The sequence below is a fragment of the Arachis stenosperma genome, chromosome 9, assembly GCF_014773155.1.
Source record: "Arachis stenosperma cultivar V10309 chromosome 9, arast.V10309.gnm1.PFL2, whole genome shotgun sequence".
Lineage (NCBI taxonomy): Eukaryota > Viridiplantae > Streptophyta > Magnoliopsida > Fabales > Fabaceae > Arachis > Arachis stenosperma.
This window is the reverse complement of record NC_080385.1, coordinates 105136624-105149992: the sequence shown is the minus strand read 5'-3', so window position 1 is coordinate 105149992 and position 13369 is coordinate 105136624. Positions and strand designations below refer to the sequence as shown.

Below are 13369 nucleotides of genomic sequence, written 5' to 3'. Positions count from 1 at the left end.
AAGTAGACATCCAGAGCTTTCCAGCAATATATAATAGTCCATACTTTACTTGAAATTAGACGACGCAAACTGGCGTCCAATGCAAGTTCCATGCTGCATTCTGGAGTAAAACGCCAGAAACACGACACAAACCAGAGTTAAACGCCAAAAACACGTTACAACTTGGCGTTTAACTCCAAAAGAAGCCTATGCATGTGTAAAGCTCAAGCTCAGCCCAAGCACACACCAAAGTGGGCCCTGGAAGTGGATTTCTGCACTTAAACTTATTTCTGTAAACCCTAGTAGCTAGTCTAGTATAAATAGAACTTTTTACTATTGTACTAGGAGCTTGGTATCTGGATTTTACATCTTTGATCACATTTGGGGGCTGGCCATTCGGCCATGCCTGGACCATCACTTATGTATTTTCAACGGTGGAGTTTCTACACACCATAGATTAAGGGTGTGGAGTTCTGCTGTACCTCGAGTTTTAATGCAATTGCTACTATTTTTCTATTCAATTTAGTTTATTCCTGTTCTAAGATATTCGTTGCACTTCACCATGATGAATGTGATGATCCGTGACACTCATCATCATTCTCACCTATGAACGCGTGACTGACAACCACCTCCGTTCTACCTTAGACCGAACGCATATCTCTTGGATTCCTTAATCAGAATCTTCGGGGTATAAGCTAGAATTGATGGTGGCATTCATGAGAATCTGGAAAGTCTAAACCTTGTCTATGGTATTCTGAGTAGGATTCAGGGATTGAATGACTGTGACGAGTTTTAAACTCGCGATTGTTGGGTGTGATGACAAACGCAAAATAATCAATGGATTCTATTCCGACATGATCGAGAACCGACAGATTATTAGTCGTGTTGTGACAGAGCATTTGGACCATTTTCACTGAGAGGATGGGATGTAGCCATTGACAATGGTGATGCCCTACATACAGCTTGCCATGGAAAGGAGTAAGAAGGATTGAAAGTAAGAGAGCAGTATGTTGCAGAGATCCAACAGGGACAAAGCATCTCCATACACTTATCTGAAATTCTCACCAATGATTTACATAAGTATTTCTATCTTTATTTTCTGTTTATTTATTATTACTATTCGAAAATTCCATAACCATTTATTATCCACCTAACTGAGATCTACAAGATGATCATAGCTTGCTTCATACCAACAATCTCCGTGGGATCGACCCTTACTCACGTAAGGTTTATTACTTGGACGACCCAGTGCACTTGTTGGTTAGTTGTGCGGAGTTGTGAAGAAAGTGCTGAGTTAGTAGATGCGCATACCAAGTTGAATGCCATTATTAGAGATCACAATTTCGTGCACCAAGTTTTTGGCACCGTTGCCGGGGATTGTTCGAGTATGGACAACTGACGGTTCATATTGTTGCTCAGATTAGGTAATTTTCTTTTTGTTTTATTTTCAAAAATTTTTCAAAAAAAAAATATTTTCTCACCTATTTTCGAAAGTTTTTCAAAATTCTTAAGAATGGATTCTAGAGTTTCATGAAGCATGTTGAAGCCAGACTGCTGGCTGTAAAGCCATGTCTAAATTCTTTTGGACTGAGGCTTCAACTAATCACTATAATGCATGTAATGCCCTGCTAAAGCTTGGCTGGCCATTAACCATGTCTAGTGTTTTGGACCGGAGCTTTCACAAAAACTTGGCTGGCTATTAAGCCATGTCTAATTCCTGGACCAGAGCTTTAGACTAACATTGAAAGATTCCTGGAATTCTTCTTAAAAATTTTGAATTTCTTATTTTCTTTTTCCTATATGTTTTTCGAAAAAAATAAAAGAAAATACAAAAAAAATCATAAAATCATAAAAACCAAAAATATTTTGTGACTCTTGTTTGAGTCTTGTGTCATGTTTTAAGTTTGGTGTCAATTGCATATTCATCTTGTTCTTGCATTTTTCGAAAATTCATGCATTCATAGTGTTCTTCATGATCTTCAAGTTGTTCTTGATGAATTTTCTTGTTTGATCTTCATATTTTATTGTTTTGTGTTGTATGGTGTTTTTCATATACATTTTTGCATTCATAGTGTCTAAGCATTAAAAATTTCTAAGTTTGGTGTCTTGCATGTTTTTCTTTTCTTGAAAATCTTTCAAAAATAAGTCTTGATGTTCATCTTGATCTTCAAAGTGTTCTTGGTGTTCATCTTGACATTCATAGTGTTCTTGCATGCATCATGTGTTTTGATTCATAATTTTCATGTTGTGAGTCATTTTTGTTGTTTTTCTCTCTCGTAATTAAAAATTCAAAAAAAAAATAATATCTTTTCCTTATTTCTCTCAAAATTTTGAAAATTTGAGTTGACTTAGTAAAAAAATTTTAAAACTTAGCTATTTCTTATAAGTCAAGTCAAATTTTCAATTTTAAAAATCTTATCTTTTCAAAACTTTTTCAAAAATCAAATCTTTTTCATTTTTCTTACTATTTTTCAAAAATTTTTAATTTGAATTTTAAAATCTTTTTCTTATCTTTAATTCATGATTTTCAAAGGATTTACTAACAATTAATGTGATTGATTCAAAAATTTGAAGTTTGTTACTTTCTTGTTAAGAAAGGTTCAATCTTTAAATTCTAGAATCTTATCTTTTAGTTTCTTGTTAGTCAAGTAATTAATTTTAATTTTAAAAATCAAATCTTTTCAAAATATCTTTTTCAATCATATCTTTTTAAAATATCTTTTTCAAAATTGATTTCAAAATATCTTTTCTAACTTCTTATCTTTTCAAAATTGATTTTCAAATCTTTTTCAACTAACTAATTAACTTTTTATTTGTTTCTTATCTTTTTCAAAACCACCTAACTACTTTTCTCTTTCTAATTTTCGAAAATTACCTCCCCCTTTTTCAAAATTCTTTTAATTAATTAAATATTTCAAATTTTAATTTTAATTTTATTTCTTCTCTTAATTTTCGAAAATCACTAACCCCTTTTTCAAAATTAATTTTTGAAAACTCTTCTCTCTCATCTCTTTCTATTTACTCATTCCTTTACTAACACTTCTCTTCCACTTAAGAATTCGAGCCCTATCTTCCCCCTTGTATTTGGATTCTTGACTCTTTCCCTTCTTCTATTCCCTTCTTCTTCTACTAACATAAAGGAATCTCTATACTGTGACATAGAGGATTTCTCTTTCTTTTCTGTTCTCTTCTTTCTCATATGAGCAGGAACAAGGAAAAATGTATTCTTGTTGAAACTGACCCTGAACCTGAAAGGACTCTAAAGAGGAAATTAAGAGAAGTTAAAATACAACAATCCAAAGACAACCTTACTAAAATTTTTGAACAAGAAAAGGATATGGTAGCCGAACCCAACAACAATAATGCAAGAAGGATGCTTGGTGATTATACTACACCTACTTCCAAATTTGACGGAAGGAGCATCTCAATCCCTGCCATTGGAGCAAACAATTTTGAGCTGAAACCTCAACTAGTTGCTCTAATGCAACAGAACTGCAAGTTTCATGGACTTCCATCAGAAGATCCCTACCAGTTTTTAACTGAGTTCTTGAAGATCTGTGAGACTATTAAGACTAACGGAGTAGATGCTGAAGTCTACAGGCTCATACTTTTCCCTTTTGCTGTAAGAGACAGAGCTAGAACATGGTTGGACTCACAACCTAAAGATGGCCTGGACTCCTGGGATAAGCTGGTCACGGCCTTCTTGGCTAAGTTCTTTCCTCCTCAAAAGCTGAGCAAGCTTAGAGTGGATATTCAGACCTTCAAACAAAAAGATGGTGAATCCCTCTATGAAGCTTGGAAAAGATACAAGCAGATGACCAAAAGGTGTCCTTCTGACATGCTTTCAGAGTGGACCATTTTGGATATATTCTATTATGGTCTATCTGAGTTCTCTAAAATATCACTGGACCATTCTGCAGGTGGATCCATTCACCTAAAGAAAACGCCTACAGAAGCTCAAGAACTTATTGACATGGTTGCAAATAATCAGTTCATGTACACTTCTGAGGGAAATTTCGTGAATAATGGGACGCCTCAGAGGAAAGGAGTTCTTGAAATTGATGCTCTGAATGCCATATTGGCTCAGAACAAAATGTTGACTCAGCAAATCAACATGATTTCTAAAAGTCTGAATGGATGGCAAAATGCATCCAACAGTACTAAAGAGGCATCTTCTAAAAAAGAAGCTTATGATCCTGAGAACCCTGCAATGGCAGAGGTAAATTACATGGGTGAGCCTTATGGAAACACCTATAATTCCTCATGGAGAAATCATCCAAATTTCTCATGGAAGGATCAACAAAAGCCTCAACAAGGCTTTAATAATGGTGGAAGAAATAGGCTCAGCAATAGCAAGCCTTTTCCATCAACTTCTCAGCAACAGACAGAGAATTCTGAGCAGAGTACCTCTAACTTAGCAAATATAGTCTATGATCTGTCTAAGGCCACTTTAAGTTTCATGAGTGAAACAAAGTCCTCCATCAGAAATTTAGAGGCATAAGTGGGCCAGCTGAGTAAGAAAGTCATTGAAACTCCTCCTAGTACTCTCTCAAGCAATATTGAAGAGAATCCAAAAAGAGAGTGCAAGGCCATAGACATAATCAACATGGCCGAACCTAGGGAGGAAGGAGAGGACGTGAATCCCAATGAGGAAGACCTCATGGGACGTCTCTCAAGCAAGAAGGAGTTCCCTATTGATGACCCAAAGGGATCTGAAGGTCACATAGAGACCATAGAGATCCCATTAAACCTCCTTCTGCCATTCATGAGCTCTGAAGACTATTCTTCCTCTGAAGAGGATAAAAATATAACTGGAGAGTAAGTTGCTCAATATCTATGAGCCATCATGAAGCTGAATGCCAAATTGTTTGGTAATGAGACTTGGGAAGGTGAACCTCCCTTGCTCATTAGTGAACTAGATACATGGGTTCAGCAAACTTTACCTCAAAAGAGACAAGATCCTGGCAAATTCTTAATACCCTGTACCATAGGCACCATGACCTTTGAAAAGGCTCTGTGTGACCTAGGGTCAGGCATAAATCTTATGCCACTCTCTGTAATGGAGAAGCTGGGGATCATTGAGGTATAGCCTGCCATATTCTCATTACAAATGGCAGATAAGTCAGTAAGACAAGCTTATGGATTGGTAGAGGACGTGTTAGTAAAGGTTGAAGGCCTTTACATCCCTGCTGATTTCATAATCTTAGACACTAGGAAGGAGGAGGATGAATGCATCATCCTTGGAAGACCTTTCCTAGCCACAGCAGGAGCTGTGATATATGTTAACAGAGGAGAATTAGTCCTTCAATTGAATGGGGACTACCTTGTGTTTAAGACCCAAGGGTGTTCTTCTTTAATAATGGAGAGGAAGCATGAAAAGCTTCTCTCAGTACAGAGTCAAACAGAGCCCCCACAATCAAACTCTAAGTTTGGTGTTGGGAGGCCACAGCCAAACTCTAAGTTTGGTGTTGGATCCCCACATCCAAACTCTAAGTTTGGTGTTGGGAGTCTACAACATTGACCTGATCACCTGTGAGGCTCCATGAGAGCCCACTATCAAGCTAGTGACATTAAAGAAGCCTTATTGGGAGGCAACCCAATTTTTATTTATCTAATTTTATTTTTTATTTTATTGTTTTTTTTGTGTTTTATTAGGTTCATGATCATGTGGAGTCATAAAATAAATACTAAAATTAAAAATAGAATAAAAAAGAGCAGAAGAAATAGCACACCCTGGAGGAAGAGCTTATTGGCGTTTAAACGCCAGTAAAGAGAATCTGGCTGGCGTTCAACGCCAGAACAGAGCATGGATCTGGCGTTGAACGCCAGAAACATGCAGCAATCTGGCGTTTAAACGCCAGGATTGCACACTGAGGAAAACTGGCATTCAACGCCAGAAACATGCTGCAGATGGGCGTTGAACGCCCAGAACAAGCTTAGAGCTGGCGTTTAACGCCAGAAACAAGCATCAATCTGGCGTTAAACGCCAGGATTGCATGCAGAGGGCATTTTACACGCCTAATTGGTGCAGGGATGATAAATCCTTGACATCTCAAGATTTGTGGACCCCACAGGATCCCCACCTACCTCAACTCACCTTCTCTCTTCTTCACCAATCACCTCAATCTCTCTTTCCCATCACCTCTTCACCACTCACATCCATCCATCCTTTCCCACCCAATCCCACCCATATGGCCGAAACATACCCATCTCTCCCTCTCTTCCATATCTTCTTCTTCTTCCATTCTTTCTTCTTTTGCTTGAGGGCGAGCAACATTCTAAGTTTGGTGTGGTAAAAGCATAGCTTTTTTGTTTTTTCATAACCATTGATGGCACCTAAGGCCAGAGAAACCTCAAGAAAAAGGAAAAGGAAGGCAATTGCTTCCACCTCTGAGTCATGGGAGATGGAGAGATTCATCTCAAGGGTCCAGAGCTCAGTAGTAAAGTATTTGACTGCACATCAAGAGAGCAACTCATGGATCTCAACAAGAGCATGAGGAATTCCCTCATCAAGAAATCCCTGAGATACCTCAGGGGATACAGTTTCCTCCACATAATTATTGGGAGCAACTAAGGATAGGAGCACCAAAACCACTAGGGATCAAGCAACAGAGGCAAGGAAGAGACATAGAGGAGCTCAAAAACATAGAGGACCTCAGGCGCTCCATTGATCTTCAAGAGGGAGACACCACCCACACTAAGGTAGACTCACTCCTTGTTCTTAATTTTTCTGTTTTTCGGTTTTTTTATGCTATATGTTTATTTATGTTTGTGTCTTTATTACATGATCATTAGTATTTAATAACTATATCATAAAGCTATGAATAATTCCATAAATCCTTCACCTCTCTTAAATGAGAAATATTTTTAATACAAAAGAACAAGAAGTACATGAGTTTCGAATTTATCCTTAAATTTAGTTTAATTATATTGATGTCGTGACAATACTTTTTGTTTTCTTAATGAATGCTTGAACAGTGCATATTTTTTTATCTTGTTATTTATGAATGTTAAAATTGTTGGCTCTTGAAAGAATAATGAACAAAGAGAAATGTTACTGATAATCTGAAAAATTATAAATTTGATTCTTGAAGTAAGAAAAAGCAGTGAATAAGAAAGCTTGAGAAAAAAAAGAGATATTTGGCGAAAAAAATATTTAGAAAGAAAAAGAAAAGCAAGAAGAAAAAGCCAATAGCCCTTAAAACCAAAAGGCAAGGGTAAAAAGGATCCAAGGCTTTGAGCATCAATGGATAGGAGGGCCCAAGGAAATAAAATCCAGGCCTAAGCGGCTAAATTAAGCTGTCCTTAACCATGTGCTTGTGGCATACAGGTCCAAGTGAAAAGCTTGAGATTGAGTGGTTAAAGTCGTGATCCAAAAAGAGTGTGCTTAAGAGCTCTAGACACCTCTAATTGGGGACTTTAGCAAAGCTGAGTCACAATCTAAAAAGGTTCACCCAGTTATGTGTCTGTGGCATTTATGTATCCGGTGGTAATACTGGAAAAAAAAGTGCTTAGGGCCACGGTCAAGACTCATAAAAGTAGCTGTGTTCAAGAATCAACAAACTTAACTAGGAGAATTAATAACACTATCTGAAATTCTAAGTTCCTAGAGATGCCAATCAATCTAAACTTCAAAGGAAAAAGTGAGATGCCAAAACTGTTCAGAAACAAAAAGCTACAAGTCTCGCTCATCTAATTAGAACTAATATTCATTGATATTTTGGGATTTATAGTATATTCTCTTCTTTTTATCCTATTTGATTTTCAGTTGCTTGGGGACAAGCAACAATTTAAGTTTGGTGTTGTGTTGAGCGGATAATTTATACTCTTTTTGGCATTATTTTTAGGTAGTTTTTAGTAGCATCTAGCTACTTTTAGGGATGTTTTCATTAGTTTTTATGCAAAATTCACATTTCTGGACTTTACTATGAGTTTGTGTGTTTTTCTGTGATTTCAGGTATTTTCTGGCTGAAATTGAGGGACCTGAGAAAAACTCTGATAAGGATGCTGACAAAGGATTGCTGATGCTGTTGGATTCTGACCTCCCTGCACTCAAAATAGATTTTCTAGAGCTACAGAACTCCAAATGGCGCGCTCTCAACGGCGTTGGAAAGTAGACATCTAGCGATTTCCAGCAATATATAATAGTTCATACTTTACTCGAAATTAGATGACGCAAACTGGCGTCCAACGCCAGTTCCATGCTGCATTCTGGAGTAAAAGGCCAGAAACACGTCACAAACCAGAGTTAAACACCAAACACACGTTACAACTTGGCGTTTAACTCCAAGAGAAATCTCTGCACATGTAAAGCTTAAGCTCAGCCCAAGTACACACCAAAGTGGGCCCTGGAAGTGGACTTTTGCACTTAGACTTATTTCTATAAACCCTAGTAACTAGTCTAGTATAAATAGAACTTTTTACTATTGTACTAGGAGCTTGGTATCTGGATTTTACATCTTTGATCACATTTGGGGGCTGGCCATTCGGCCATGCCTGGACCATCACTTATGTATTTTCAACAGTGGAGTTTCTACACACCATAGATTAAGGGTGTGGAGCTCTGCTATACCTCGAGTTTTAATGCAATTACTACTATTTTCTATTCAATTCAGTTTATTCTTGTTCTAAGATATTCGTTGCACTTCACCATGATGAATGTGATAATCCATGACACTCATCATCATTCTCACCTATTAACGTGTGACTGACAACCACCTCCGTTCTACCTTAGACCGAACGCATATCTCTTGGATTCCTTAATCAGAATTTTCGTGGTATAAGCTAGAATTGATGACGGCATTCATGAGAATCCGGAAAGTCTAAACCTTGTCTGTGGTATTCCGAGTAGGATTCAGGGATTGAATGACTGTGACGAGTTTCAAACTCACGATTGTTGGGCGTGATGACAAATGCAAAAGAATCAATGGATTCTATTCCGACATGATCGAGAACCGACAGATTATTAGTCGTGCTGTGACAGAGCATTTGGACCATTTTCACTGAGAGGATGGGATGTAGCCATTGACAACGGTGATGCCCTACATACAGCTTGCCATGGAAAGGAGTAAGAAGGATTGAAAGTAAGAGAGCAGTATGTTGCAGAGATCCAACAGGGACAAAGCATCTCCATACGCTTATCTGAAATTCTCACCAATGATTTACATAAGTATTTCTATCTTTATTTTCTGTTTATTCATTATTACTATTCGAAAATTCCATAACCATTTATTATCCACCTAACTGAGATCTACAAGATGATCATAGCTTGCTTCATACCAACAATCTCCGTGGGATCGACCCTTACTCACGTAAGGTTTATTACTTGGACGACCCAGTGCACTTGTTGGTTAGTTGTGCGGAGTTGTGAAGAAAGTTCTGAGTTAGTAGATGCGCATACCAAGTTGAATGCCATTATTAGAGATCACAATTTTGTGTACCAAGGTCCAACTACAATTTCAACTAGGGCCTTCTTCATGCAACGTTTGGGGTGAAGTTTGAGGTCCAACTTTGGAGCTCAAACGTTGCCTTCTTTGGTAGTTGGAGTTGTAGTTGGAGATCCAACTACAACTTCAACTACACACCTTTCTTGGCTAACGTTTGAGGCATAGTTGGAGCTCCAACTTTGGCTCCAACTATGCACCTCTTGAGTATAACGTTTGAGGCAACGTTGGAGCACCAACTTTGGCTCCAACGTTGCTTCCCTTTGCTTCCTTTCATGGCTTTTTTATTGTTTTTTTGCCTTTCCTTTCTTAGCCTCTTTTTCACCTATCATCAAGAAAACATTTGTATCAAAGTTTGCTATAATTCACAAGATCTTTGCATCATTAAATCATCAACAAAAATTGCATAAAATCTTATGAAAAGCACATAAATAACCAAGTTTTCATGAATCAAGGTTGTATAATAATAGCATAAAGTTTTCATGAATCAACAAATTAAAGGAATCAACATAAAAACTGCAAGTGACCAGAACTGACTCTTTTGCAGAGGTACATTCAAACTTCCAAATTGAATATTTCAAAGTATATACAGTTAAGTAATAATACAACCTCTTAGAGCTCATTTATCTCCTTTCTGTCACCACCATCTTCAGCTTTTGTGGTCTTCTTTCTCTCTTTGGCTAATAGTGTGCGTTCCTTCTAAGAGATTGAGTGTTTTCCTGTAAAATAATTGGAAGTTGCTTGTTCCCCAAGCACTTGAGAGATAGTTAGCAGGCATGTATGTTTGTGATTTTCCCAACAAAGCGCTCTTTTAACATCGCTAGCTCGATGGTTGCTCCATTAGTTAAGCCTGTACTTCACATTAGGGCTTTCCCCCATATTGCCCAGATAGTGTTTGAGCCTTTGTTCATTCACAGTGAAGGTTCGTTGTGAGCTTTCTTCCATGATCTCTATGTGTCCATAAGGTGAGACCTTTGTGACAAGAAATAGTCCTGACCACCTTGACTTTAGCTTCCCGGGAAACAGCTTTAGCCTGGAGTTGTAAAGGATCACTCTCTGTCCTTCCTCAAAGCTTCTTGGTGCCACATTGAGATCATGGTTCTTCTTTGCCCTTTCCTTATAAATTTTAGCATTCTCATATGCTTGGCATCTGAATTCCTCCAACTCTTGCAATTTCAAGATCCTCCTTTCACCAGCAGCATCACGATCAAAATTTAGTAACTTGAGAGCCCAAAAAGCTTTGTGTTCAAGCTCTAATGGTAAATGACAAGCCTTCCCATACACCAATTGATATGGGGACATCCCAATTGGTGTTTTGAAGGCTGTCATATACGCTGAAAGAGCATCGTCTAGCTTTTTTGACCAGTCTCTTCTTGAAGCTCCCACAGTCTTTTCCAAGATTATTTTTAGCTCTCTGTTGGATATCTCTGTTTGCCCATTTGTTTGGAGGTGATAAGGTGTGGCCACCTTATGGTTTACTCCATATCTCAAGAGAAGAGTCTCTAATGGTCTGTTGCAGAAATGGCTCCCTCCATCACTGATAAGTGCTTTGGAAACTCCAAATCTACTAAAGACATTCTTCCTGAGGAAGTTCATGACCACTCTATTATCATTTGTTGGAGTTGCAATCACATCCACCCATTTTGATACGTAGTTTTCTGCCACTAGGATATATTTATTTGAATATGAGGTTGGAAAGGGTCCCATGAAGTCAATCCCCATACATCAAATAATTCAAGTTCTAGGATGTAGTGTTTTGGCATCTCATTTCTTTTGGGCAAATTTCCAGCTCTTTGGCATTCATTACAGCTTCTTACTAGCTCTTTTGCATCCTTGAAGATGGTAGGCCAAAAGAAACCACACTGCAACACCTTGGCTGCTGTCCTTTCCCCCTCTAAAATGTCCTCCGTAACAAGAACCATGGCAATTCCATAAGACTTTCCGTCCTTCTTCCTATGAGATGCATCTTTTAGGTATTCCATATGCACATTTCTTGAAAAGGTATGGTTCATCCCAGATGAAATACTTAGCATCATTAATGAGCTTCCTCCTATGATGTTTGTTGAAGTCCGGAGACACTTCTCCAGTGGCTTTAAAATTTGCAATATCTACGAACTAGTGTGCCTTGTGAACCATCATTAGTTGTTCATCAGGAAAACTCTCATTTACACTTGGGCTTTGTGTGCCTTCGTCTTCACAAGGAATTCTTGACAGATGATCTACTACCTTGTTCTCTACTCCTTTCTTATCTCTAATCTCAATATTGAACTTCTGCAACAACAAGATCCATCTTATCAATCTTGATTTTGATTCTTGCTTTGCAAATAAGTATTTGAGTGCTGTATGATCAGTAAAAACAATCACTTTAGAGCCAATGAGGTATGACCTAAATTTATCAAATGCAAATACTATTGCCAATAATTCCTTTTCAGTAGTGGTGTAATTCTTTTGAGTGTCATTAAGGACCTTGCTGGCATAGTATATGGCATGCACTAGGTTGTCTTTCCTTTGTCCTAACACTGCCCCAATAGCAAAATCTGATGCATCACACATCAGTTCAAAAGGCAAATCCCAGTTAAGTGGGGGCAATAATAGGTGCTGAGGAAAGTTTCCTTTTTAGATCTTCAAAGGCTAGCATGCATCTCTGATCAAATACAAAGGGTGTATCAGAGACAAGTAAGTTGCTCAATAGTTTGGAAATTTTTGAGAAATCTCTAATAAACCTTCTGTAGAATCCAGCATGCTATAGGAAACTTCTAATTGCTTTGACATTGCAAGGTGGAGGTAATTTCTCTATAGCTTTCACTTTAGCTCTGTCCACCTCAATGCCCTTTTTGGAGATTTTATGACCAAGAACCACCCTTTCAGTGACCATAAATGGCACTTTTTCCAGTTTAATACTAGGTTGGTTTCTTGACATCTCCTTTGTGATGCCAGGGCATCTAGGCCAGTTTCACTGACATTTTCTTTACTATTTTAGGGTAGTTTCATGCATTTTCTTAGAGAATGAGGCAAGTTTTGGATGAAAATATACTCACACCTTGATTCAAGCAACTATTGTGAATTTTACATGATTTCATGAGGATCTTGCAAGGATTGCATGACAAATTGATTATGCATAATCTCATAACTTTGGCTAGAGCTTTGATGCACTTTATTTGCTTGATTTCAGGACAAAGGAAGCAAGGAAGAACCACGTTGTGACCACTAACGTGGAATGGGAAAGAGCTTGCAACGTTAAAGAGAAAAGTGATCACTAATAACGCCTGCGAAGCCATCATAAGCCCACGTTAATTGACCCGTTAACTAGGTTAACGTGGTAGTTAACGTGGAGACAAAGAAAGCTCCAACGTTAGTGGTAAATGTGAACACCACTAACGCTCTAAAATGTGGCAATGAACCATGTTAAGAGTCACGTTAACTTAGTTAACGTGAACTCTAACGTGGAAGAGAGGAACAATGCCAACGTTAGTGACACTCACCTTTGTCACTAACGTTGGATCAAACTAGCATTGCCCACGTTAGTGGTCATGTTAAGACCACTAACGTGAAAGTTAACGTGGAGCTAAGATTGATGAGCCAACGTTAGTGACACTTACCTTTGTCACTAACGTTGGAGATGACGTTTACTACCACGTTAGTGGCCACGTTAACTTAGTTAACGTGAGCTCTAACGTGGAGAGTAGGGGCACTTGGAGCGCTAGTGACAAAGGTGAGTGCCACTAACGCTCTCGAAGATGAGGCATACCCACGTTAAGAGCCACGTTAGTTACACTAACGTGAACTCTAACGTAGGGACAAGGGGCACAAGGCAACATTATTGGAAAAGGTGAGTCCCAATAACGCTTGCGAAGGTTCATAAGGCAACGTTAGTGGTCACGTTAGTGCCACTAACGTTGGAGTTAACATGGGTTATATGGGGTTGGAACGTTAGTGAAAAAGGTGAT

General features: G+C 38.1%; 1 non-coding gene across 1 annotated transcript; it reads right to left on the bottom strand.

The window, feature by feature from the left end:
* Positions 1 to 3715: 3715 nt before the first annotated feature.
* Positions 3716 to 3823, bottom strand: LOC130952387 (small nucleolar RNA R71). The gene has a single exon (XR_009074568.1). It is a non-coding gene; the product is annotated as a small nucleolar RNA R71 (small nucleolar RNA).
* Between the last annotated feature and the right edge of the window lie 9546 nt (positions 3824 to 13369).